Source organism: Schistocerca cancellata, chromosome 1 (assembly GCF_023864275.1).
Source record: "Schistocerca cancellata isolate TAMUIC-IGC-003103 chromosome 1, iqSchCanc2.1, whole genome shotgun sequence".
Lineage (NCBI taxonomy): Eukaryota > Metazoa > Arthropoda > Insecta > Orthoptera > Acrididae > Schistocerca > Schistocerca cancellata.
The window spans coordinates 222,315,728-222,341,667 of record NC_064626.1 but is presented as its reverse complement, the minus strand read 5'-3'; positions in this window follow the sequence as shown (position 1 = coordinate 222,341,667).

The following is a 25,940-nucleotide window of genomic DNA, read 5'->3' as shown; positions in this document are numbered from 1 at the left end:
TATTTACAATAACAATTCCATCACGATGTTTTATCTCAGAATAGTAGTGTACTCTTACACATGACCACTTGTTTATGGATTCTGCCGTCGCTTCTTGATAGAACAAATCTATATTGAGGGTTGAATAACAGTTAGGCGATTTTTTGTTCTACTGATTTTTATTTGTATGAACTAGTTTTCGGCTTATTAAGCCACCTTCAGATAACTACTGGCTATTGTTTGCAAGGAGCTTGTGTTCTTACGAACCAAACATTCTGGACTAAGATACAGAGCTTTTATATCCGATCTTTAGTTGTGTTATTGCTTTGAAATTGTCAAACGGGTCGTTTGATGTTTTGTTCCGTAAAACTGTTCTTTAACATAATAAATCACATTTTATAATTTGTCAGTACCATGTACGACAACAATTAGAATTATTTAGAATATATATTACAACAAAATTACAATTTTTTTGGTATTTGTTGTGAACAGTTGCAAAGAGGGATACAATGCAAAGAGTGATGTTAAAAAATTTTAATTCAGCACTTCTTTTAGATCGGAGACAGCTTCTGTATATTCTGTGTTGCCCGGGGAAATACTGAAACACTGCGTGGCAGCTCGTAAGCTTGCATGCAAGAGATCAGTGAGTGAGATGATAATCAATCACTTGCAACCCTTATTCCAATCACTGAGAATACAGTTTCAATTCATCAATCTAGCATTAATGCTTTAAACTGAAAAAAAAAGAAGCAATATGTATGGCGGATATAGTCGTACCATTACAGTGTGTACCGAGTTCAACGCTTTTTGTATATCAAGAAATACCGTGTTCAGCTGCCTGCCTTGATCCATGGTTTTGGAGATGCCATGCGAGGAAAGCAGCAGTTCGGAATTTCGCACGACCGGTATTTTGGGGATCGGTGCGGCTGTTGTCCACGTGGGCACCTGGTGCGCACCGATTCGCACTGTGAGAGGGGAGCTGTCAACGCGATATCTCCGGTCTGTCACTCGCAGCCGGCGTGGAGCGCGTCACGCGCCACTTGTTGCTGGCCTGTGCTGTGTGGCCCCGGCCGGCCACGACGCTCGCAGCCAACGGCGGTCCCTTCCTATAGCATCGGGAACTGCCAGGTGGTAGTAATGAATATTCAATTACTCCAGTATGGGCGGTAATTATCGCATGGCAGCGAAACTTATAGATATTCTAGTTCGTTAAAGCCGAACCGATTATCACTGCAAAAAAGTAGTTCCAATTTTCGCCACCAGATGCAAATCTGGCGCTGTGAATGAAACACGTACAGAAATGTTCCCGTATGTAATGGATTAGAGAAGGGACGTCGCAGAGAAGGTCAAACAAGCGCGAAACGCATAATGTTGGTGTTTTATTAAATGCCGCTTACACAGTTTGTATAATGTGAGCACCGGAGACGTCAACGAGAGGCTCTACAACTGCGCCTGGTGAACAAAATTGGAACTAATTTTTTACAGCGCAAATCGGTTCCGCAACCCAGCCTAACCTAGCCAACGCATCAGAATATCTGCCAAGTTTCGCTGCCATACGAAATTACAGCCCAGGCTGCACATTAATTATAACCTCCTGCTAGATATGAAACTTCCTGGCAGATTAAAACTGTGTGCCGGATCGAGACTCGAACTCGGGACCTTTGCTTTTCGCGGGCAAGCGCTCTACCGACTGAGCTACCCAAGCACGATTCACGCCCCGTCCTCACAGCTTTAATTCCGCCAGTACCTCGTCTCCTACCTTCCAAACTTCACAGAAGCTCTCCTGCGAACCTTGCAGAACTCGCACTCCTGGAAGAAAGGATATTACGGAGACATTGCTTAGCCACAGCCTTGGGGTTGTTTCCAGAATGAAATTTTCACTCTACAGCGGAGTTTGCGCTGATATGAAACTTCTTGGCAGATTAAAACTGTGTGCCGGACCGAGACTCGAACTCGGGACCTTTGCCTTTCGCGGGCAAGTGCTCTATGACTATTCATATTGCCCACCGTACACAGGCTGAGACGGCTGTGACACCGCAGATGTATCCACGATGAGTAAATACCGTATTTTTTAATATTGTGTTGTAATAAAAAAATAAATATTACTAAATATTATTAAATATGCATATGAAAACACATTTTTGTAGGATATAATACGATTGTGTTATTAGAAATGTTCTGTGCTTAGATGAATTTTTAGGCTGTCGGACTTCGTTTCTTACTTCTTCAATTGTAGCTGCGGGCAGCGGAGTCCAAGTACATCGGCGCTTGTCATAGTTAAGAAAATCCTCCTTACTTGGATTCACTTCACTTGACCGAGTTAGGTGGCGCAGTGGTTAGCACACTGGACCCGCATTCGGGAGGACGGCGGTTCAATCCCGGCACGGTAGCTCAGCGTGTTCGGCCAGAGGGTTTAGCTACCCTCTGTAATAAAAAACTGAGTGAACGGATCAACGAACAACCTGAACGAGTGTCATCGGACGCCCGCCACGAACAAAGTGAACGAACAATATAGAACAAGAAAAAGAACAAAATGAGATAAAAAAAATCCCGATGCCGCTCATCCTGATTTAGGTTTTCCGTGATTTACCTAAATTGCTCCAGGAAAATGCCGGAATGGCACGGCCGACTTCCTTCCCCATCCTTCCCTAATCCGATGAGACCGATGACCTCGCTGTCTGGTCTCCTCATCCAAAAGACAACCCAACCCCACTTCACTTGAATAAGAAATAATTAATACTGGCATCAAGTTTCTTTCTTATTTCAAACATGTGCAATACAAAATACTCGTAGCCCGTCATTCTCCGCACTGCACTACTTAACAGAACTTCTACATACAAGAGAGTGTGTAAAAAACAAAATCATGTACAAAAAATTGAATGAATGTTTTTTCTTTCATTTGTCTACACCCTACCGCGCATTGACAATTAACGTCTTTGCCAACGCTTACGATCGATCGGTGTTTCATTTTTTGTTTTTTAATAAATCTTAATTTTACGATGTTCTGGGGGTCTTTCACCATCTACTTATACAATTGGCTCCGCACTGCACGATGACATGGTATGGAGAAGTACAGTTTTTTTGTATGTCTTTATTTACATTTGCCGATAGGGGTCGATGCCCTTTATTTGTCGGATTTTGTTTTATTTAATGGAATGGATATGTCAGTTTATCCTATGTATGTTAAATTTCTAGAAGAAATTAAAAGATTATATACATAATACGATAGTCCATTAAATATTTGAATTTAGCGCACTAACAATAACGTTCAGTTTGCTTCATTCTTGCTGCCGGGTTTCTTGGTGGCGCACTGGCCGATTTGGCGGCTAAGATCTAGACCCTAATGGTCAAGATGCTAGATGCAACCGTTGCACATGCGTGCACTCGCTTTCTTAGTATTGATTTCACATTGAGCGTCACACTTTTACCTGAGTGTCACATATCGAAGAATTACCGTGGCGTTTGTCTTCATTCTGGGTGTAGCGGGTGTGCGCTTATTGTTCAAAACCTGACGCCGTGGCAGAAGATCTCCATTTTTACGGCCCGGGCGTCATTTTTATCCGTCGTACTCGCATTTTCAGCGGAGAGAACCCCGACCAACAGCATCAGTTCATGAGATAAGTACCTGCTCCAAGAGCTACAGTTCACTTGTTAAAGTATCAAGCGTTGTGAGTCACGATACTCAGAAATTACGAGGGTTGTCCAGCAAGTAAGTTCCGATCGGTCGCGAAATGGAAACCACTAGGAAAATCCGGTAAAGCTTTGCACAGATGTGTTGGGCAGTGTCTCCAGTATGCCTGTCGATCGTGTCGCATCCCTCTTTTCAGTTATGAGTGAACAGTGAGCACGCAAAGATGCGTAGGGAATAGCGTCTCCCGCCATGTATGAGGGCCTGGTAAGAGATTTCGCCTGTGTCAGGCAGCCCCCATAACACAACTGTCGAACAGTTCCGTCTTCATGCCGATTCTCGGCTGGGCACTGCAGGGGTAATAAAGACGCTCCTGCAGCGTTTCCGATGAGAAGTGTTTGATCACCCGCAATACAGTCCGTAATTGATTGCCTCTGAGTCTTGTCTCAGCTCACAAGAACCGCTGGCTACGAAGACAAAATTTTTCGACAGGCAACGAGCTTCAGAGCAGTGCAGATAGCTGGCCGAAATCACAGGCGGGTGCTTTCTATGACAAGATATTGGAAAGTTGATACAGTACTACGACAGAACTCGAAGCTGGAGCGGCGACTATGTAGAGAAGTAGGTTGAAGGTGTACCTAACTGTTACAAATAAAACGTTTCTGGTTTTCACTGTGTTTCCATTTCGCGACCGGTCGGAACTTACTTTCTGGACAACCTTCGTATTTCGTTGCACACGCGTGTTCATGTCACCACAGTTGACCCTCCACTTGTTGAAAGACACATATAGCCGGCCAGAACATAGTTTTAATAGCTTGTAGTTCAAGTTCATTTTTTCATATGGAGTTTGGTTTCCAATAAAAATTCATTCAAGTTTTGAGTTACAACAGTATACATAACATGATAGCTTATATCTATGGCTTACAGTCCATCCATCACTTATACTACGAACATAAATTTCTTAAGTTTTAAAACGTCATAAAATTTTCATTTCAATTTGTTTGTTAGTTTCAACTTCTCTTCTTTCACATCACATGTACAAATTAATTACATATCACATTATTATGAGAATTCAAGCATAAGATACATTTGTGTTTCATTTTATAGATCGACTTTTATCACTTATGGTAGCTCATTTCTTACTTAGGTAGAGGAGGTTGAAAAACATTGGAAATAGGACTAAAAGATTGCGCACTGCTGGTGGCCTAACTACGCTTGGTGCCGCCTCCTTGTTTGCGAGCCGCGCGTGTTAGCCATGCGGTCTGAGGCGTCTTGTCAAGGTTCGCGCGGATACCCCGTGGGAGGTTCGAGTCCTCCATCGGGCATGGGTGTGCGTGTTGTCCTTAGCGTAAGTTTAAGTTAGTGTAATTAGCGTGTAAGCCTAGGGACCGATGAACTCAGCGGTTTGGTCCCATAGAACCTTACCACAAATTTCCAAAAAATTACTTGTTTGGGAGGGAAGAAAGGAAATACTCATCTACTGGTTCAAGGATTTATGAGGAAATGTTACTCGTACAATGATGGACTAGTTGCCATGGAGCTTTTGTTCCATTGGAATAATGTGTACAGACTAATCTTTCACGTAGTATCATGTTGTTTCTTCATGTGTTAGTGCTGTTTATTTCAATTCACGTGTAGCTTAGTGTGAAACATGGTGTTTTAACCATCGTAGACTTATTTTTCTCGATGAACTGGAAATGTCATTATTCGAGCTTCCATGTGACATGATAAAATTAATTGATTTTTATAAAATCACAGGCTTAAACGTTTGTGTATACTCTGCAACGACTAGATACTGATAATTGTCACGGATATATACTGCGACGATGCATATTCCATTGTTCATTTGCGTTATGACGTTTGTATAATTATCTTTATACTAACTTGTTTACTCGAGGTGCGGCCCGTTTCTTCATTTGGTACCTGCTACCCTCGACGTAATTCTCTTCTTCTGGGCCGTGAAGAAGCACCGGTTTCTGAAAGAAAAAACTTAAAACTAACTTGAAACTAATTGCATTTCGTAGCTCGGTGGTCACTGTTACATTTGGTCATTGCATACGTCCGCAGATAATTCCATACGTTGTTCAAATTCATAGATATTCGTTTATTCTGTTACCCATTACGATAATTTACTCTGCAAAGAAAATTATTTTACATTTCTCACTGTATTTGGTCGTTAGTCCTTAGTTTACACGTCTCGTATAGTTTTTCATAATACTTCCTTTTGCCTGTGAATACGTTGTATATTGCTTAATATTTAATTAACTCTCTGTGTACATATATCAATAGGTTCCTTAGTTCTTAGATAGTAGATATAATTGTGCAGTATTTCCGTTTACTTTGTATTTAAGTTAAGTACTTGTATATACTGCATTCCTATTTGGTTCACCTTCTGTCAGCCTGTCGCGCATGCGCACGGGTCGATGCCTCCTCCTCTACTACTGACGTCAGCGAGTATTGTTGAATGCGGACAGCTGAGAGATAAGCTAATTTCGTTCATACTTTCATTCGCATGCAGCGGTGTGTTACTTCTCATTGCTGTTAATTTTATGCCTACGTGCAAATAATTTTATGCCTACGTGCAAAAGTCAGAAGAATTACTTATGCCTATACACATTACTTTATCTTAAAATAATCTCCAGAAGAAAAATTAGTTTTATGTACACTATGTACAATTATCTTGTGATAGAAATAAAAAATCCTACCTAGCTTCATCATTCTATAAAAGTTTTATGTCTTTGTGGTGGTGAAGACCCTTGTCTCTTCCTGTTTACTCATAATCTAACCTGTACGTCCCAGGGTATCGTATTTTGGAAATTACATATGGTCCTGTATAAAGTAATTGCTACTTCTTATTCAGTTTGACAATTTTTGTCGATTTAGGATGCGTCCATAAGAGGACTCATTGCCCTTCAAAAATTGTGTATCACGTTTCAGTTTTTTATTATAAATTTTCCTTCTATACTCGGCCCTGTTTTCTAGTGTAACCACAGCTTCTTTGATTTTGTCTCGTAATGTCATTTCTGTAGCGTTCCTGTAGTGGGTATCTTTGGTAGGGGCGACCACCACTCATTCCTTTGTTTTGTGCGGAACATCAGTTCATTAGGTGTGAAACCTGTTGAAGAACGTGGGAGGCTATTGACAACTTGCATGAAGGGTGTTACGTATTCTACCCATCAGGTGTGTTTGTGATGGGTGTACGTCCTAATAAACCGGTTAAATTCTTTGAAGACTCGTTCTACTGGGCTTGCTTCTGGGTGATAAAGGCTTACTAATATATGCTTTATGCCCTATCTTTATATATATAATTCTACTGTACGTGTGTATGTCACTGAACTCCTCCTAAACGGCTGGACCGACTTGAATGAATTTTTTAGTATGCGTTTGGGTGGCGCCCTGGATGGCTTAGATTCACAAATCAGCCCGGCAGATGGCACTGCAGTCGGTATCTAGGTTATTTATCTACACTGCAACTAAACGTCTGGATCGACTTGAATAAATTTTTGTGTATGAATTCAAGTGGGGGCCTGGAAAATTTACATTCTTAACCCAACACGGTAGGTGACGTTGCATTTTTGTGTGCAATATTGAGCGTATTATATTCAGATATGCGTTGCGTGCATAGGACTTCGTTTATTTATCGACATTTTAATTTGAGTGTGTTATATTAAGTGTGTTCTGTTATTTTGACATTTTATTTTTTTTGTGTGTTTTGATATTTCAGGTGTCGCATTTCAGTGAATATTAAGCGTATTATATTCACATATAAGTTACGTACATAAAACAATGCCACGTCTTCGTGGACGAGGAGGTAATATTGGTCGACAGACTCGGAATTCACAATTACTTCAGAACCGTCGGTTAAATAGATCGGCAGAAGATCAACTGACGGACAATGAAAATTTAACAAACCAGGCTGCAATCATATGTGCTAATGAAAGTCAAGAGCAATGCAACAAACGCCTTCGAGCTCATGCATTGAGACAAAGACTGGCCAATCAACGAGTCGCCGACACATTCAGAACACGTGAACAACAGCGTTAGCAAGTATATCGCGCATTGACACGTGCATCACTTCTTCGCCTTGCGTTTGAATATGAGTCGGACGTAGACTATTCGTCACATTCACAAATTGTAATCGGTGCTATGAACAAACAATGCCAACACTGCCATGCACTCAAATACAAAGGTGAATCGGCCGGTTTTGCTGCGCGTCTGTTGTATTGCCACCATTGAATTCGCCGCCAGAAACATTGAAAACACTATTGGCTGGAGCTATATCTCAGTCTAAATTGTTTTTGCGTAAAATTCGCAAATTCAATTCGTGCTTTCAAATGACATCTTTTGGAGCAACAAAAATCGTTCAGAATGAGGATGGTCGCAATTTTCAATCAACGTTTAAGATTCAAGGCCAAGTGTATCATCAAATTGGTTCTTTAATGCCGATGTCTGATACCGCCTCAAAACTTCTACAAATCTACTTCATAGGTGATGAGGAGCAGCAAATAAACGCACGCTGCCAGTACAACCATATCGAGCAGATGGAGGAGCAAGAAATTGTGGGTATTTTAGAACCGTTTTTACAGAATCACAACCAGTTGGTCCGGTTGTTCAATACCGTTTCAAAAAGACTGCAAAACGACAACTATACGATCGTCATCAAAGCAGACAAAGTACTATCTGGGCAGCATACGGGCCGATATAATGCACCGACCGTTAATGAAATTGCAGTTCTTATGGTTGGCGACGCATTTGAACGTCGAAATATATGAATCCAACGCAGAGATAACACAGTGCATACGATTGAAGACAGTCATCGCTTACGAAGCTTGCAATATCCGTTAATATTTTGGGAAGGAGAAGATGGATATAATTTAAATATCAAACAAAGAAATCCAACAACAGGTACAATCTACACATGTCATTACCTAATATTTTATTTTTATGCAAGGTAAAACAATGTCGATTTGTGGGTTGGAACTAGAAAATTCGGTCTTTTCACATGGTCAAGTATATGTGGCGTATTCTTGCGTTGGAAAACCGTCAAGTTTATCCATTTATACTCCTCAGGAATTTACTACAAATATTGTTCATCAACTCGCATTAAGATAAAATTAAACAAACAGTATTGATTATAACGAATTGCTTTTAGAAAAATTGATGTTATTTCAACATAAAGAATAACGAAATTATTATTTTATTTGTCTTCATTTCATACTTTGTTTAATATCCTAATCGCTTGAAATATCATGCCTGACAACGTCTGTCGGGTCCGCTAGTGAGATTATAAATTGTTTCCACTTTTGCCCAGCGAAATATGAAGCATTATCAGTTACCTACTCTTCTCAAACAGTCTCCCTCAATTTTTTTCTGATATTTGTGGCTGTTGCATTTTTAATGGCAGACACTTTGATATGTTTCGTGAAAATATCGTGTAGTGCTACTACGTGTCTTACTCCTCCTTTACTTCTTGGATATGGAACAGCTATGTCCAGGGTTACTGTATCAAGAGGGTTTTTGTATTCGGTGTAGCGCAGTATATTTTTTATACATTGGATTGTTTTGACTTTTGACATATTGCACACTTTCTTAGTACCTTTAAGACTTGTCTTCTCAAGTTTGGAAAATAACGAAGTGTTGCAATTTTTTCAGTACATTTGCCTACTCCATAATGTCCCCATATTTCATTTCTGTGTCTTAATAAATTCGTCGATATAATCTTCAGGAATACATACACACACACACACACACACACACACACACACACACACACACACACACACACACACACACACACCATTGATCAGATTTTTCATGTTTCCTACGAAACAAAACCCCCTTTGTACTCCTGATACCATTTACTTACCTTTCCACCGTCCTGCTTAAAGTTTTGCATGACTTTCCTCCATCTGCGAGCTCACTGTTGTATAATTTTCATTTGCTTAAAAAAGTATGGTAATCAGACTGTTGTGTTGTACCTTGCATTAATAACGTTTTGATTTCTGCATCTTGCTCTGTTAATTCACTCAATTCCTCTAAACCTTGTGGTAACGTAGACAAGGCATCTGCAATAACATTTTGACTTCCTTTAATATAAATAATTTCGAAATTGAATTTTTGTGAATATAGACACCACGTAGCTAATCTATGGTGCAATAGTTTACATGTTAAAAGAAATGACAATGACTGATGGTCACAGTAGACTTTGGTATTCTTGCCCCACAAAAAATATTCAGACTTTTTAAATGCTCATATTACCACTAAAATTTCCAATTCTGACACAGTAAAATCTTTCTGCTTCTGATAACGTGTGAATAGCAAAATTGATGATCTTGGGTACTTCCTTACCTTCTTCCTCTCGCATCTGGTGCAAGAATGCCTCCAGACATTCAGATAGGGCATCTATGCATAGACAAAAATCCTTGAACATGTCAGGGTGGCTAAGAATGTTTGCATTGACTAACGCCTGCTTAATGTTATTAAAGTCGTGTTGACACTTTGTAAGTAGGCTGTTTATCTTTTCTTATTGGCAACGTTACGTAGCGCTCTGTACGAAAATCACTGGCTGTGCTGTGTGCAGTCTGTGGCTAGTTTGCATTGTTGTCTGCCATTGTAGTGTTGGGCAGCTGGACGTGAACAGCGCGTAGCGTTGCGCAGTTGGAGGTGAGCCACCAGCAGTGGTGGATGTGGGGAGAGAAATGGCAGAGTTTTGAAATTTGTAAAAATGGATGTCATGAACTGCTGTATATATTATGACTTTTGATGAATATTAAGGTAAATACATTGTTTGTTATCTATTAAAATCTTTCATTTGCTAACTATGCCTACTAGTAGTTAGTGCCTTCCGTAGTTTGAATCTGTTATTTAGCTGGCAGTAGTGGCGCTCGCTGTTTTGCTGTAGCTTGAGTAACGAAGATTTTTATGAGGTAAGTGATTTGTGAAAGGTATAGGTTAATGTTAGTCAGGGCCATTCTTTTGTAGGGATTTTTGAAAGTCAGATTGCGTTGCGCTAAAAATATTGTATGTCAGTTTAAGCACAGTCTTGTATAATTTGTTCTAAGGGAACGTTTCATATGGCGACCCAACCGGGATTCGAACCTGGAATCTTCTGATTTTTTCTTGTAGTTTGTGTAATTAGTCTAGATTTTGTTTATTGCTACCGCGTAATTGTAGAGAGAATCTCCTTTAAAGTTGCAGCCTTTCATTGTTGTACAGTAAAACAGTTGTGGCATGCATGTAGATTTGCACCAAGTATTTCGCAGCTGCGCTTGCAATTAACTACATATTATTTTCAGTGCTAAGTTAATGTGTTCTCTTATTTTTGCTCTTCAGATTGTGCTTTTCTGTGTTATCGTGTGAAATATTGTGACAATAATGGCGTGTGAAAAACGTAACACTAGGCTCCAAAGTAAACTGAGAAATGACAGTGAAGACGAAAGCAGTGTGTTAGCGCCACCGTGTAATGAATTAACTAATGTTCAACATAGTAATTTGGTAATTGTGCATAGGGAAATGGAGCGGGCGGCAAACAATGGCGTAGGCAGTGAAACAATTAGTGAACAGGGAAGCATTATCGATCGATCGCTCCGCAACAGCTCGCTTCAGGAATCCGAAATGACAGGACACAATTTTACAAATACTGTAGATTCAGGTTTTGCGTCCTCACCGTTTTCTCAAATAAGTCAAGACACATTTTCTGCTTTTCAAAATGTGAGTGTTGCCAGTGCAAATGCACTGCCGAAAAGCGTAGAGAAACAGACTCCAGACACTAATCCATTGTTATTACAGCTAATGCAACAAATGGAACAAAATCAGAGACAAACACAGCAACAGTTAGACACAATGGAACAAAATCAGAGACAAACACAGCAAAAGCTTCAAAAGTTAGACTCATTGGAACAAACTCTCGAACAAACACGCGAAGATTTAACTGCTGAGTTACATAACATTGAATCAAAATGTCAAAAATTCTGTAATGACGTAAAAACACAAATTTGTGAGCATTTTCAACCTATTTTTTCGCGGCATGAAAATGCATTACAGAATCACGAAGCAGCCATAAAAGAACTGCAAACTATTGTTCATCAAAATCATGAGATCCTGCAAGCTAAAATTGACTCAGTTGCATCTACCGATTCGGTTACGCAACTTGCAAAAACTCAAGAAAACTTAAAGGACACAGTAAATACTCTGAAAATTGGTTCAGAAAGACACATGGAGGAAATTAGTTCATTATCAGAGAAAGTAGTTGAACTTTCGGATCAGCTAAATAATTTATCTACGAAGGTAGATGATAATCTGAATGACACAAAACCGGTAGTCTTTAATGACACAGAAGAGTGCGAACAAATTAGGAAACTGAAACAAATTCTGAATCAAATTAATACGCAATACCAAAGAGAAATCCGGGAAGTACAAGATCAGCTGACACAGGTAATACAAGAATTACGTATTTCAGAGGACACTCGCCCTCCAATACGGGAAGAGGGACATAGAAATACGGAACAGCCACAAAATAATAACACAGGGCACTTCGGAAATTGTGAAAGAAATTGGCAAGGTACACCGAATTTTGAGATGGAACCGCCGAAACGACGTAACAATGACCGACATGCGACTCGCCGACATGATGATTTTGACTATATGCTGTTCATTACTACATGTAAATTTAAAACATTTAAGAATTCTGGCAACGACATTCATCCACAAGCGTGGCTCCATCAATTCTCTCATTGTTTTCCTCCCAACTGGTCATTGGAGCACAGGTTAGAATTTATGTGTGGCTACTTGGAGAATGAACCAGCTGTAAGAATGCGATCGGTCATTCACGATTGTCACAGTGAAGGAGATTTTTATCATGCCTTCCTCTCAGCATATTGGTCTCAAACTACACAAGACCGAGTAAAACATAGCATCATAATGATGAAACATTTCGAACAATCTGAATTTTCCAGTCTTGTGAAATATTTTGAAGACATGTTGCATAAGAATCAGTACCTGTCAAACCCATACAGCCCCTCAGAACTCATCCGCATTTGCTTAATCAAATTACCTGAACATTTACGGCATATTATTTTGGCAGGACGTTGCAAAGACGACATTGAAGCTTTTCAGGGACTCTTACAAGAATTAGAAATTGACACAGACAGTCGCAGGATGCGAAAACAGGAAAACAATCACTACAGGTCACATCTGTCACAATTCCGTGACGACAGAAACAATAACTGGACACGACAATTCTATTCTTACAACGTAAATCGTGACCAAAAGAGACACGACCCGTATGACAACCACTGGCAGAGTAATAGTTACAGAGAAAGATCGCATTTCCGTAGTAATGAATATGACAGAGACAATCATAGAAACAGACAATTTGGCAACCAGAACAATTATTATCACGGGAGACAGAATAACTTCAGACGCAACGGTCCACCGTGCAGTGATAATTCAGGGAGAAATTCTCCACCACTTAACCGACAAGAAAGAAACTACAGGAACTACCGACATGACGACAGACGATGTGATCGTAACGACAGACGTGAATTTCATCAGAACTGGCGGGATTAATCCCAATAACGATGCGCGCCAACAAAGAAACAGACAATGACTCGCACCGCAGGCAGCCACTTGCGCCCGCTGGCTCAGGGAAAAATAACATTGACGCTAACCTTGAGCAAAATTCCAGTATTCTTTACGGACGATAACCGCATGATAATTGCATTCAAGTTGAAACTCTGCGTACTGAGAAGAGCAAAGTGTTACACCACATCTCACATGTAAAATCGTTTATTGAGAGATAAACTGTTTTTTAATTTAGTCTTTGCTATAAAATTTTTCACTTCACGTTACTAGTACTTTTTGTCACACTTACAAACTGTTAACATGCAACTATGTTTTAAAGCTAACTAACTATCCAGTCAAGAACATAGGTAACTTAGACAAGTAATTGCGAATGCATTGTTATTGCGAACAGACGACACAGTGTTGTTATTTATACATTCTTCCTTGTTAGTTGCACGATTACGTAACGACTATGAGGCTCACATACTTGGAACATATACCGGCACTGCTAATGAGATTTTCATGCAACATTTTGGTTTGCTTGAGAGTGGGTTCAGGATTTCAGGTGCTTTCTGTGAAATGCCAGATGACACAGTGGTTGGTTTGTGTGACAGCTACACGATTTTATCATGACACTACTAATGAGTGACAATTTACAATGTTGCTTTTGCGGTGTTTCTGTTTCATATCTGCACAGTTTTTCTGTATTATTCTGGAAAGTAAAACATGTTTTAGTAGTTACTTTTGTGGTGTAGCTACAATGAGACAGCCTTTTCCGTAGCACAACAATACGTTACAGCACAGTAATTTCTTCATCACAACAATAAGCGTAATAACTAAGATATCTATACGCAAAGCATTTCACTTTTGTTTATCATGATGTAAGTACATTGACTTCTGCAGAACTTAGCTTTTGGAGGACAATAACTACGACACTTCCACAGAGATTATCTTACAGCAAGACGCACATTTAGTGGTACAGGACACGTAGTTGAGTGATTAATTTTGTACTTAAATCATTTATTTTTAAAGATATTTGAAGTTCAATGATACAAAGGTATTCTGTAATACATTTCATTCCATTGTTGTAATCTGTAATACCTGAGGGTATAATTACATTACTTTGTGTACCATGTGTTTGGCAAGCACAAGAAGCCCTAGCTACTATGGTATTTGCTTATACAACTTTACACATCGGTACCATATTTCTCTAACACATAATTACACAGCTATCTGATCATTTAACTGAGAGAGACAAACATTTATTTTACTACATCAGTGCCAGATGTTTATGTAATTACACCATTGGATAACTTCACACTTACGAAATTGTATTTTGTCTGTACTTTGTGAACTGTTCATATTTTTTCGGACCCATTGTGATATTATGAGAGCTTTGAATAATATATTTGGTATAGGATCACGATTTTTAAAGTACGTTTGAGGCAGATGACACTTTTGACATGAGCAGAGAATTTTTTTTAGGTTTTGAAATTATTGGAGGAAGCTACGACGATTTTGAGAGTTGACTGAGGTGTTATGATGTTATTATTACGATGACTATGTATATTATGCTGTTGCGGTATGTTTATGATCAATAAGCTGATGCTATATGAGTTATTTGATTATGCTACTTATCTGTTATGATGAAATACTGAAGAAGTGTCGACGAATAAGGTAAGGAATAATGAGTAGTGGTTAGGGACTCTGGTTTGTGAAAAAGGTTGTTAGAAACCAAGAATCGTACTTTAAGAGTTATGAAATGTATGTAAATGTGTGAATGTATTACAATGCCGACGACAATTTTTTTGGACAGTTATATCAATAGCATTTTGTTTCTACAGATTGGTAACGTAAATTCTTGACCTGTGAAATATTTTTATACGAGACTGTCACTGTAGGGAAACTGCTGTCATAAATATTTCCGTAAGAAAGTTAAGTGACCACCTGCACGTAATGCGTCGTGGGCACGCAGCTGTGTGAGACGCCTGGAGAAAAAGCCATTAGTGTGTGCGTTTTCAGAGGCACAGGTAGAAAAAAAAGGGAGGCCATTAACCTCGCTGTTGACATTCCTTTATAGAAAGCACCGCAAATACGACACGCTCATTACTTGGAAACATTCTTACATCTGCACACCTGATTAGGACAAGTATCTTTCTACGAGAGTTGAGAGATTTTTTTACTGCCTTATGAAATGCCATATGGCTAATGAATGATGTTTCATGCCTTCCTTTGTACATATTTGCTCATTTTCTTTAATATCTAGTTCCTAGCTGCACTGCAGCATTGGTTGAAATAAAATTTTATAGATGTACTAATATAAATATTTTATGCCTACAGATCCAGTAAATAATTTTATGATCTATTCAAAAAAACGAAGGAGCATAAAAAGACGTTTCCCTTCACAGGAATTGCATACGGAATTTTCTTTCCAACTACTTGGTAATTTTTTTGGTAGAATAACTTCTTGTGGTGCACCACTTTAATTACATAGACATTACGATGTGAATATACATTTCCCTTGTCTGCACTGTTGTCTTTAGTGTAATATTTTTTTTCTGCTTGACCTATGTCATGTTTAGATATAAGTTATTTCATTTACTGCTGCTGTTTGCCAGGCATAATGTTACTGAATTTGACTTTGTATTACGCTGTTAAGCCCGTTTACTACTGATTTATTTTTCTTGTTTGCTGCACAGTGCCTTATATTAGTTGTAATATTGCAATTGCTTTGCCAATTTGAATTTTTTGTCATTGATGTATCTGTTAATTGTTTTGTGCTGCTGCATTGCCTCATCCCTTAGTTTAGCATCTGAGCTCAGTAGATTTAAGTTAGCTTAAGAGGGGGTAGACTATATAAGAAACTAACTATGATGAATTGGAAGAAATGCATTAAGAAGCTATAAGAAAATAGTTTGGCCAAAAAAGTAGTGCACAGTGGAGAAAAAGTATTTTGAAAGAGGATATGAACAAAAAAATAGGGTTTAGGGTAACAGGTTTAGGTAGGATTTTCTTGGAAATAAATGATGAGGTAAGATAATGGAAAATAAATATTGTGGTAAGAAACATGTGAACATATAAATACAGAAAGCATGCTTGGATTGGACTTTTTTGGTGGAAACAAATGTTGAAATAAGACGGAAGATCTATGGAATGAAGTTTTGGGTTGGACTGCAGTACCAAATGTTACACTGAAAACAAACCCTGTCCTTTCCTTTTGTGTTATCCCACTATGTGTTTGTGTACCCTTGTGTATTTGTTTTCTTCCTGTCTCTGTGTAGTTTCATAGAATTTTTTTTCTCTTCTAATACTAAGCTACATTCACTATGATGAGGAATACGGTTATCCTCAAATATAATTGGCATTAATAATATGTTATTTACCTTGTAAAGATGTTTAGGCATTATTTATTCTGTTTTGTTTTAATGCTCATGTGTAAAGTTGATGTTTCAAAAGTTATTCTGATCTTTTATGAATGTACTCATGTCATAATTCCTGTAACACCGAGCAAGTTGCAGTAATACGTTGTTGCATATCATCGGGTGTCGTTGCATATCATCAGGTGTAGTTGGTATGTCTCTGTAGACCGTGTATTTCAGCTCTCACTACAGCATAAAGTCTACAGGCGCCAAATCAGGGGAAAGGCACGACCAAGGTACAGGTCCTCTTTGTCCAATCCAGCGATTTGGAAACAATTCGTGAAGACATGTTGTAATACTTCATGCAATATGTGCTGGACAGCTATTATGTTGGTATCACAGGTCCCTCCTAGTATACAGAGGAACGTCTTCTAGCATCTATGGAAGATGTTCTGTCTGCGATACTAATGTGCATTCAGAGTTACGTCTAAGAGAAACGGGCCTATGAGCTGATGGTTCACCCTCCCACAGCACACGTTTACGCTCCGTGGACGCTGACGTTCCACCTGATGGAGCCAACAGGGATTGTCAACAGATCTCTAATGCATGTCTCGGTGGTTTACCTGCCCATGATTGGTAAATGTGGCTTCATCACATACATCTGGAGTTTCCTGTCTTAATGCCCACGTACAGAAGTTAACATGATTCTCATAATCGTTTCCATACAGCTCTTGGTGCAGAGAGATGTGTTAGGGATGGAACCTATGTCGATGAAGAATGCGTAGGACTCTTGCCTGACTCATGCCACTTCCTCACGCAATTGCGGTTGCGGGGGAGCTACCGGGCGGATCGACTTCAACAACAGCTAGAACGTTAATTTCCCCCTCTTCTGTCCTCTCTTGTTTCCTTCTGTTACGTTGTCTAGGTGTTACCCCACCACTTTCACGACCAATGACCATCGCAGTCTGGTCCCTTCAATCTCACAAACCAACCAACCAACCACTTTCACATAACTGGTTGAAGATGCCGAGGTGGTTGACGACTATTCTGATATCTTGCCGCACACACAATGCAAGAACGAACTGCTTTCCTCCTACATTCTCCATACACGACGTGCATATCAGCTTTTTCGGCATTGGTAAACCCTATCGTCCGCTCACGACCTACTGCTCGGACTGTAACACACTAACTAACTAGCAAGTCGCATTGCACTGAAGGAACACACAAGCACACTGTAAACAACCGTAACAACATCGTACATAGCAACTATGCAGATTGATAGGCATGAACAAGCGTCGGTGTGGAAATTTTCAAAATACGATATCTCGTAAACGACTCGCACTAGGGTCTTGCAGCAAACACCACTGGCAGTTTAATTTACCTCATTTTAGTTTGTTAATATCATTTGGGATTGTTCCATTAAAAATATACTTTTTATGTATTATCACAATCTGTTTATTGGCTACCAATACGTGACCCTGACAACCAACCCATTCTCTGCACCAGCACATCAATAGCACTTTCCTTTTCCGCAATATTTGAGCTGCAAGTTTTAGGTGATTCAGCCTGTATTCGTTGTCAATCATAAACTCCCTCGCACACGCCTTCGACCGTATCATTCTCAGCTCTAGGATAGACCACCATTTCGGTGTTGGGAAGCGTGGTGCATTCAGCTCTTGTGAGGCCAAATGAGAAGCTGCTTGATTCAGAAATAGCGGCTATGGTCAAGAAAACTTACGATGGCCAGGAGAGCAGTGTACTGACCACTTGCCTCCCCATATTCGCATCCAACTAAAGATCGGATATAATTGCTCTGTATCTTAGTCCAGAATGTTTGGTTCGTAAGAACACAAGCTCCTTGCAAACAATAACCAGTAGTTATCTGAAGATGGCTTAATAAGCCGAAAACTAGTTCATACAAATAAAAATCAGTAGAACAAAAAATCGCCTAACTGTTATTCAACCCTCAATATGGAATTGTTCTATCAAGAAGCGACGGAAGAATCCATAATAAGTGGTCATGTTGTAAGTAGGCTGTTTATGCTTTCTTATTGGCAACGTTACGTAGCGCTCTGTATGAAAATTACTGGCTGTGCTGTGTGCAGTCTGTGGCTAGTTTGCATTGTTGTCTGCCATTGTAGTGTTGGGCAGCGGCAGCTGGATGTGAACAGCGCGTAACGTTGGGCAGTTGGAGGTGAGCCGCCAGCAGTGGTGGATGTGGGAAATGAGATGGCGGATTTTTGAGTACAGAATGGATGTCATGAACTGCTATGTATATTATGACTATTAAGGTAAATACATTGTTTGTTCTCTATTAAAATCTTTCATTTGCTAACTATGCCTATCAGTAGTTAGTGCCATCCGTAGTTTGAATCTTTTATTTAGCTGGCAGTAGTGGCGCTCGCTGTATTGCAGTAGTTCGAGTAACGAAGATTTTTGTGAGGTAAGTGATTTGTGAAAGCTACAGGTTAATGTTAGTCAGGGCCATTCCTTTGTAGGGATTTCTCAAAGTCAGATTGCGTTGCGCAAAAAAATATTGTGTGTCAGTTTAAGCAAAGTCATGTATAATTGTTGAAAGGGGACGTTTCATATGTCGACCCTTAGCCGAGGATACCTCACTGGAATCTTCTGATTTTTTCTTGTAGGTTGTGTAATTAGTGTAGCTATTGTTTATTGCTAGTGCGTAATTGTAGAGAGAAACTCCTTTGTAGTTGCAGCCTTTCATTGTTGTACAGTAAAACAGTTGTGGCATGCATGTAGATTTGCACCAAGTATTTCGCAGCTGCGCTTGCAATTAACTACATATTATTTTTAGTGCTATGTTAATGTGTTCTCTTATTTTTGCTCTTCAAATTGTGCTTTTCTGTGTTATCGTGTGAAATATTGTGACAATAATGGCGTGTGAAAAACGTAACACTAGGCTTCAAAGTAAACTGAGAAATAATAGTGACGACGAGCGTAGCTTATCAGCACCACTGTGAAGTGAATTAACAGACATTCGAAGTAGTAATTTGGTAATTGTGCATAGGGAAATGGAGCGGGCGGCAAATAATGGTGTAGACAGTGAAACAGGTAGTGAACAAGGAAGCATTATAGATCGATCGGTCGGCAACAGCTCGCCTCAGGAATCCGAAATGACAGAACACAATATTGCAAATACTGTAGACTTAGGTTTTGGGTCCTCACCGTTTTCTCAAATGAGTCAAGACACATTTTCTGCTTGTCAAAATGTGAATGTTGCCGGTGAAAATGCACTGCCAAAAAGCATAGAGAAACAGATTCCAGACACTAATACATTATTATTGCAATTAATGCAACAAATGGAACAAAATAAGAGACAAATGGGACAAAGGCTTCAAAAGTTAGACACAATGGAACATTAGACACAATGGAACAAAGTCAGAGACAAACACAGCAAAAGCTTCAAAAGTTAGACACAATGGAACAACACCAGAGACAAACACAGCAACAGTTAGACACAATGGAACAAAATCTTCGGAAGTTAGACACCACACTTGAACAAAAACGTGAAGATTTAACTACTGAGTTACATAACATTGAATCGAAATGTCAAAAAGTCTGTAATGACGTAAAAACACAAATTTGTGAGCATTTTCAACCTATTTTTTCGCGGCATGAAAATGCATTACAGAATCACGAAGCAGCCATAAAAGAACTGCAAACCATTGTTCATGAAAATCATGAGACCTTGTGGGCTAAAATTGACTCAGTTGCATCAACCGATTCGGTTACGCAACTTGCAAAAACTCAGAAAAACTTAAAGGACACAGTAGATACGATTTCAACACATATGGACACTCTGAAACTTGGTTCAGGAAAACACACTGAGGAAATGTGTTCACTATCGGAGAAAGTAGCCGAACTTTCGGATCAGGTCACTAACTTATCTACAAAGGTAGATGATGATCTGAATGACACAAGACACGTAGCCTTCACTGACACAGAAGACTATGAACAAATTAGAAAATTCAAACAAAATCAAAATCAAATGAATACACAGTACAAGATCAGTTGGCGCAGGTAATACAAGAATTACATATTTCAGAGGACACTCGCGCTCCAGTACGGAAAGAGGGACATAGAAATACGGAACAACCACAAAATAAGAACACAGGACACTTCGGAAATTATGAAAGAAATTGGCAAGGCGCATTGGATTTTGAGATGGAACCGCCGAAACGAAGTAACAATGAGCAATGTGCGACTCGCCGACACGATGATTTCGACTATAAGCTGTTCATTACTACACGTAAATTCAAAACATTTAAGAATTCTGACAACGACATTCATCCACAAGCATGGCTTCATCAATTTTCTCATTGTTTTCCTCCCAACTGGTCATTGGAAAACAGATTAGATTTTATGTGTGGCTATTTAGAGAATGCACCAGCTGTAAGAATGTAGTCGGTCATTCACGATTGCCACAGTGAAGGAGAATTTTACCATGCCTTCCTCTCAGCATATTGGTCTCAAGCCACACAAGACCGAGTAAAACATGGCATCATAATGATGAAACATTTCGAACAATCTGAATTTTCCAGTCTTGTGAAATATTTTGAAGACATGTTGCAGAAGAATCAGTACCTGTCAAACCCATACAGCCCTTGAGAACTCATCCGCATTTGCTTAATGAAATTGCCTGAACATTTACGACATATTATTTTGGCAGGGCGTTGCAAATACGACATTGAAGCTTTTAAGGGACTCTTGCGGGAATTAGAGATTGACACAGACAGTCGCGGGATGCGAAAGCAGGAGAACAATCACAACAGGTCACATCCGTCACAATTCCGTGACGACAGAAACAATAACTGGACACGACAAGCCTATTCTTACAACCCAAATCGTGACCAAAACAGACACCACCCATATGACAATCACTGGCAGAGTAATAATACACTCCTGGAAATGGAAAAAAGAACACATTGACACCGGTGTGTCAGACCCACCATACTTGCTCCGGACACTGCGAGAGGGCTGTACAAGCAATGATCACACGCACGGCACAGCGGACACACCAGGAACCGCGGTGTTATATGTCAGATAAGATCTTTCGTCTTATTTCGATATTTGCTCCAGCCAAAATAATCCTATCCAAGCATGCTTTCTGTATTTTTCTCGTATAACCTCTCAGTGCATTTCTTCAAATTCATCGCAACTCATTCTCTTATAGGCTACCCCCTCTTAAGCTAACTTAATGCTACTGAGCTCAGATGCTAAACTAAGGGACGAGGCAGTGCAGCAGCACAAAACAATTAACACGAACAGCAATGACAAAAAAATTCAAATTGGCAAAGTAAGCAACTATATTACAACTAATATAAGGCAATGAGCAGCAAACAAGAAAAATAAATCAGTAGTAAACTGGCTTAGCAGAGTAACACAAAGTGAAATTCAGTAACACTATGCCTGGCAAACAGCAGCGGCAAATGAAATAACTTATATCTAAACATGACATAGCTCAAGCAGAAAAAAACATTACACTAAAGACAACAATGCAGATAAGGGAAATGTATATTCACATCTTAATGTCTATGTAATTAAAGTGGTGCACCACAAAAACTAATTCTACAAAAAATTACCAAGTACTTGAAAAGAAAATTATATATGCAGTTATTGTCATCAGTCCCTTCTTATTGTTCTTTCCATTCCAAGAGCTCCTTTCTCGAAGAATGTGGATCATAAAATAATTATTTAATAAATCTGTTGACAGAAAGTGTTCACATTAGCAAATGCAGCTAAGTTTATTTTATAAAACATGCTGCAACACAGCTGGAAACCAGATATTAAACAAAATGAGCAATCTCTCAACTACAAAGACAATAGATGTAAAATGTTTCTCATCATTTCATTAGGCATTTTAGTAAATATCATAAATTATGAGCTCCACAGTATGCTTTCAACAAGGAAATGTCAATAGCAAGGATAATGGCCTCCCCTTTCTTTTTTTCTACCTGTGCCTCTGAAAAGGCACACACTAATGGCTTGTTCTCCAGGCGTCTGACACAGCTGGGTGCCCACAACGCATTACGTGCAGGTGGTCACTTAACTTTCTTACGGAAATATTTACGACAGCAGTTTCCGCTACAGTGACAGTCTCATATAAAAATATTTCACAGGTCAAGAATTTGCGTTGCAAATGTGTAGAAACAAAATCCTATGAATATAACAGTGTCCAAAAAATTTTCGCCGGCATTGTGATACATTCACGCATTTACACACATTTCGTAACTCTTAAAGTACGATTCTTGGTTTCCAACATCCTTTTTCACTAGTCAGAGTCCCTAACCACTATTCATTACTCCTTACCTTATTACACATATATATATTCGTCGACACGTCAATCTTGCGACGACACTTCAATATTTCATCATAATAAATACACAGCATAATCAGATTCCTCATATAGCATCAGCTTATTGATCATAAACATACCTCAACAGCATAATACACATAGTCATCGTAATAATAACATCATAACACCTCAGTCAACTCTCAAAATCGTCGTAGCTTCCTCCAATAATTTCAAAACCTAAAAAAAATTCTCTGCTCATGTCAAAAGTGTCATCTGCCTCAAACGTACTTTAAAAATCGTGATCCCATACCAAATATATCATTCAAAGCTCTCATAATATCACAATGGGTCCAAAAAAATATGAACAGTTCACAAAGTACAGACAAATACAATTTCTTAAGTGTGAAATTACCCAATGGTGTAATTACATAAACATCTGGCACTGATGTAGTAAAATAAATGTTTGTCTCTCTCAGTTAAATGATCAGATAGCTGTGTAATTTATGTGTTAGAGAAATATGGTACCGGTGTGTAAAGTTGTATAAGAAAATACCAAATTGGCTAGAGCTCCTTGTGCTTGCCAGACACATTGTACACAAAGTAAGCGTGTACCTCCCTGAGCATTAATGTAATTATACCCTCAGGTATTACAGATTACAACAATGGAATGAAATGTATTACGGAAAACCTTTGTATCATTGTACTTCAAATATCTTTAAAAATAAATGATTTAAGTACAAAATTAATCACTCAAATACGTGTCCTGTAGCGCTAAATGTGCGTCCTGCTGTAAGATAATCTCTGTGGAAGTGTCGTAGTTATTGTCCTCCGAAAGCTAAGTTCTGCAGAAGCCAATGTACTTACCTCATGATAAACAAAAGTGAAATGCTTTGCATATAGATATCTTAGTTATTACGCTTATTGTTGTGATGAAGAAATTACTGTGCAGTATCGTATTGTTGTGCTACGGAAAAGGCTGTCTCATTGTAACTATACCACAGAAGTTACTACTAAAACATGTTTTACTTTCCAGAATAATACAGAAAAACTGTGCAGATATGAAACAGAAATACCGCATAAGCAACATTGTAAATTGTCACTCATTAGTAGCGTCGTGATAAAATCGTGTAGCTGTCACATAAACTAACCACTGTCTCATCTGGTTTATCACAGAAAGTACCTTAAATCCAGAATGTATTTTCAAGTAAACCAAAATGTTGCATTAGAATCATTAGCAGTACCAGTATATGTTCTAAGTATGTGAGCCTTATAGTCGTTACGAGTCGTGCAACTAACAAGCAAGAATGTACACACACAACAACACTGTGTCGTCTGTTCACAATAACAATGCATTCGTAATTTCTGTTTAAATAAGTTCTCTTGGTTCTTGACTGGATATTTAACTTCAAACATTGTTGCATGTCAACAGATTCTAAGTCTGACAAAGCATACTAGCAATGTAAAGTAAAAAGTTATATGGCAAAGACAAAGTTAAAAAGCAGATTATCTCTCAATAAACGGTTTTACATGTGAAATGTGGTGTAACCCTTTGCTCTTCCTAGTACGCAGAGTTTCAACTTTAACGCAATTATCATGTGGTATACGTCGGTAAAGGATACTGGAATTTTTCTCAAGGTTAGCGTCTATGTTATTTTTCCCTGAGCCAGCGGGCGCACGTGGCTGCCTGCGGTTCGAGCCATTGTCTGTTCCTTTGTTGGCGCGCGTCGTTATTGGGATTAGGAGACCTAGCTTCTACAAATTCACGTTGTCGAAAGTGCCCTGCTCTGTTTGAATCCCGCCAGTTCTGACGGAATTCAGGTCTGTCGTTCTGTTGGTAGTTTACATAGTTTCTTGTTTGTCGGTCTTGTGGTGGAGAATTTCTCCTGGAATAGTAACTGTGTGCTGAACTGTTGCGTCTGAAGTTATTCTGTCTCTCTTGATAATAATTGTTTTTGTTCCCATATTGTCTGTTTCTATGGTAATCTCTGTCATATTCATTACTACGGAAATGCGATCTTTCTCTGTAACTACACTCCTGGAAATTGAAATAAGAACACCTTGAATTCATTGTCCCAGGAAGGGGAAACTTTATTGACACATTCCTGGGGTCAGATACATCACATGATCACACTGACAGAACCACAGGCACATAGACACAGGCAACAGAGCATGCACAATGTCGGCACTAGTACAGTGTATATCCACCTTTCGCAGCAATGCAGGCTGCTATTCTCCCATGGAGACGATCGTAGAGATGCTGGATGTAGTCCTGTGGAACGGCCTGCCATGCCATTTCCACCTGGCGCCTCAGTTGGACCAGCGTTCGTGCTGGACGTGCAGACCGCGTGAGACGACGCTTCATCCAGTCCCAAACATGCTCAATGGGGGACAGATCCGGAGATCTTGCTGGCCAGGGTAGTTGACTTACACCTTCTAGAGCACGTTGGGTGGCACCCGATACATGCGGACGTGCATTGTCCTGTTGGAACAGCAAGTTCCCTTGCCGGTCTAGGAATGGTAGAACGATGGGTTCGATGACGGTTTGGATGTACCGTGCACTATTCAGTGTCCCCTCGACGATCACCAGTGGTGTACGGCCAGTGTAGGAGATCGCTCCCCACACCATGATGCCGGGTGTTGGCCCTGTGTGCCTCGGTCGTATGCAGTCCTGATTGTGGCGCTCACCTGCACGGCGCCAAACACGCATACGACCATCATTGGCACCAAGGCAGAAGCGACTCTCATCGCTGAAGACGACACGTCTCAATTCGTCCCTCCATTCACGCCTGTCGCGACACCACTGGAGGCGGGCTGCACGATGTTGGGGCGTGAGCGGAAGACGGCCTAACGGTGTGCGGGACCGTAGCCCAGCTTCATGGAGACGGTTGCGAATGGTCCTCGCCGATACCCCAGGAGCAACAGTGTCCCTAATTTGCTGGGAAGTGGCGGTGCGGTCCCCTACGGCACTGCGTAGGATCCTACGGTCTTGCCGTGCATCCGCGCGTCGCTGCGGTCCGGTCCCAGGTCGACGGGCACGTGCACCTTCCGCCGACCACTGGCGACAACATCGATGTACTGTGGAGACCTCACGCCCCAC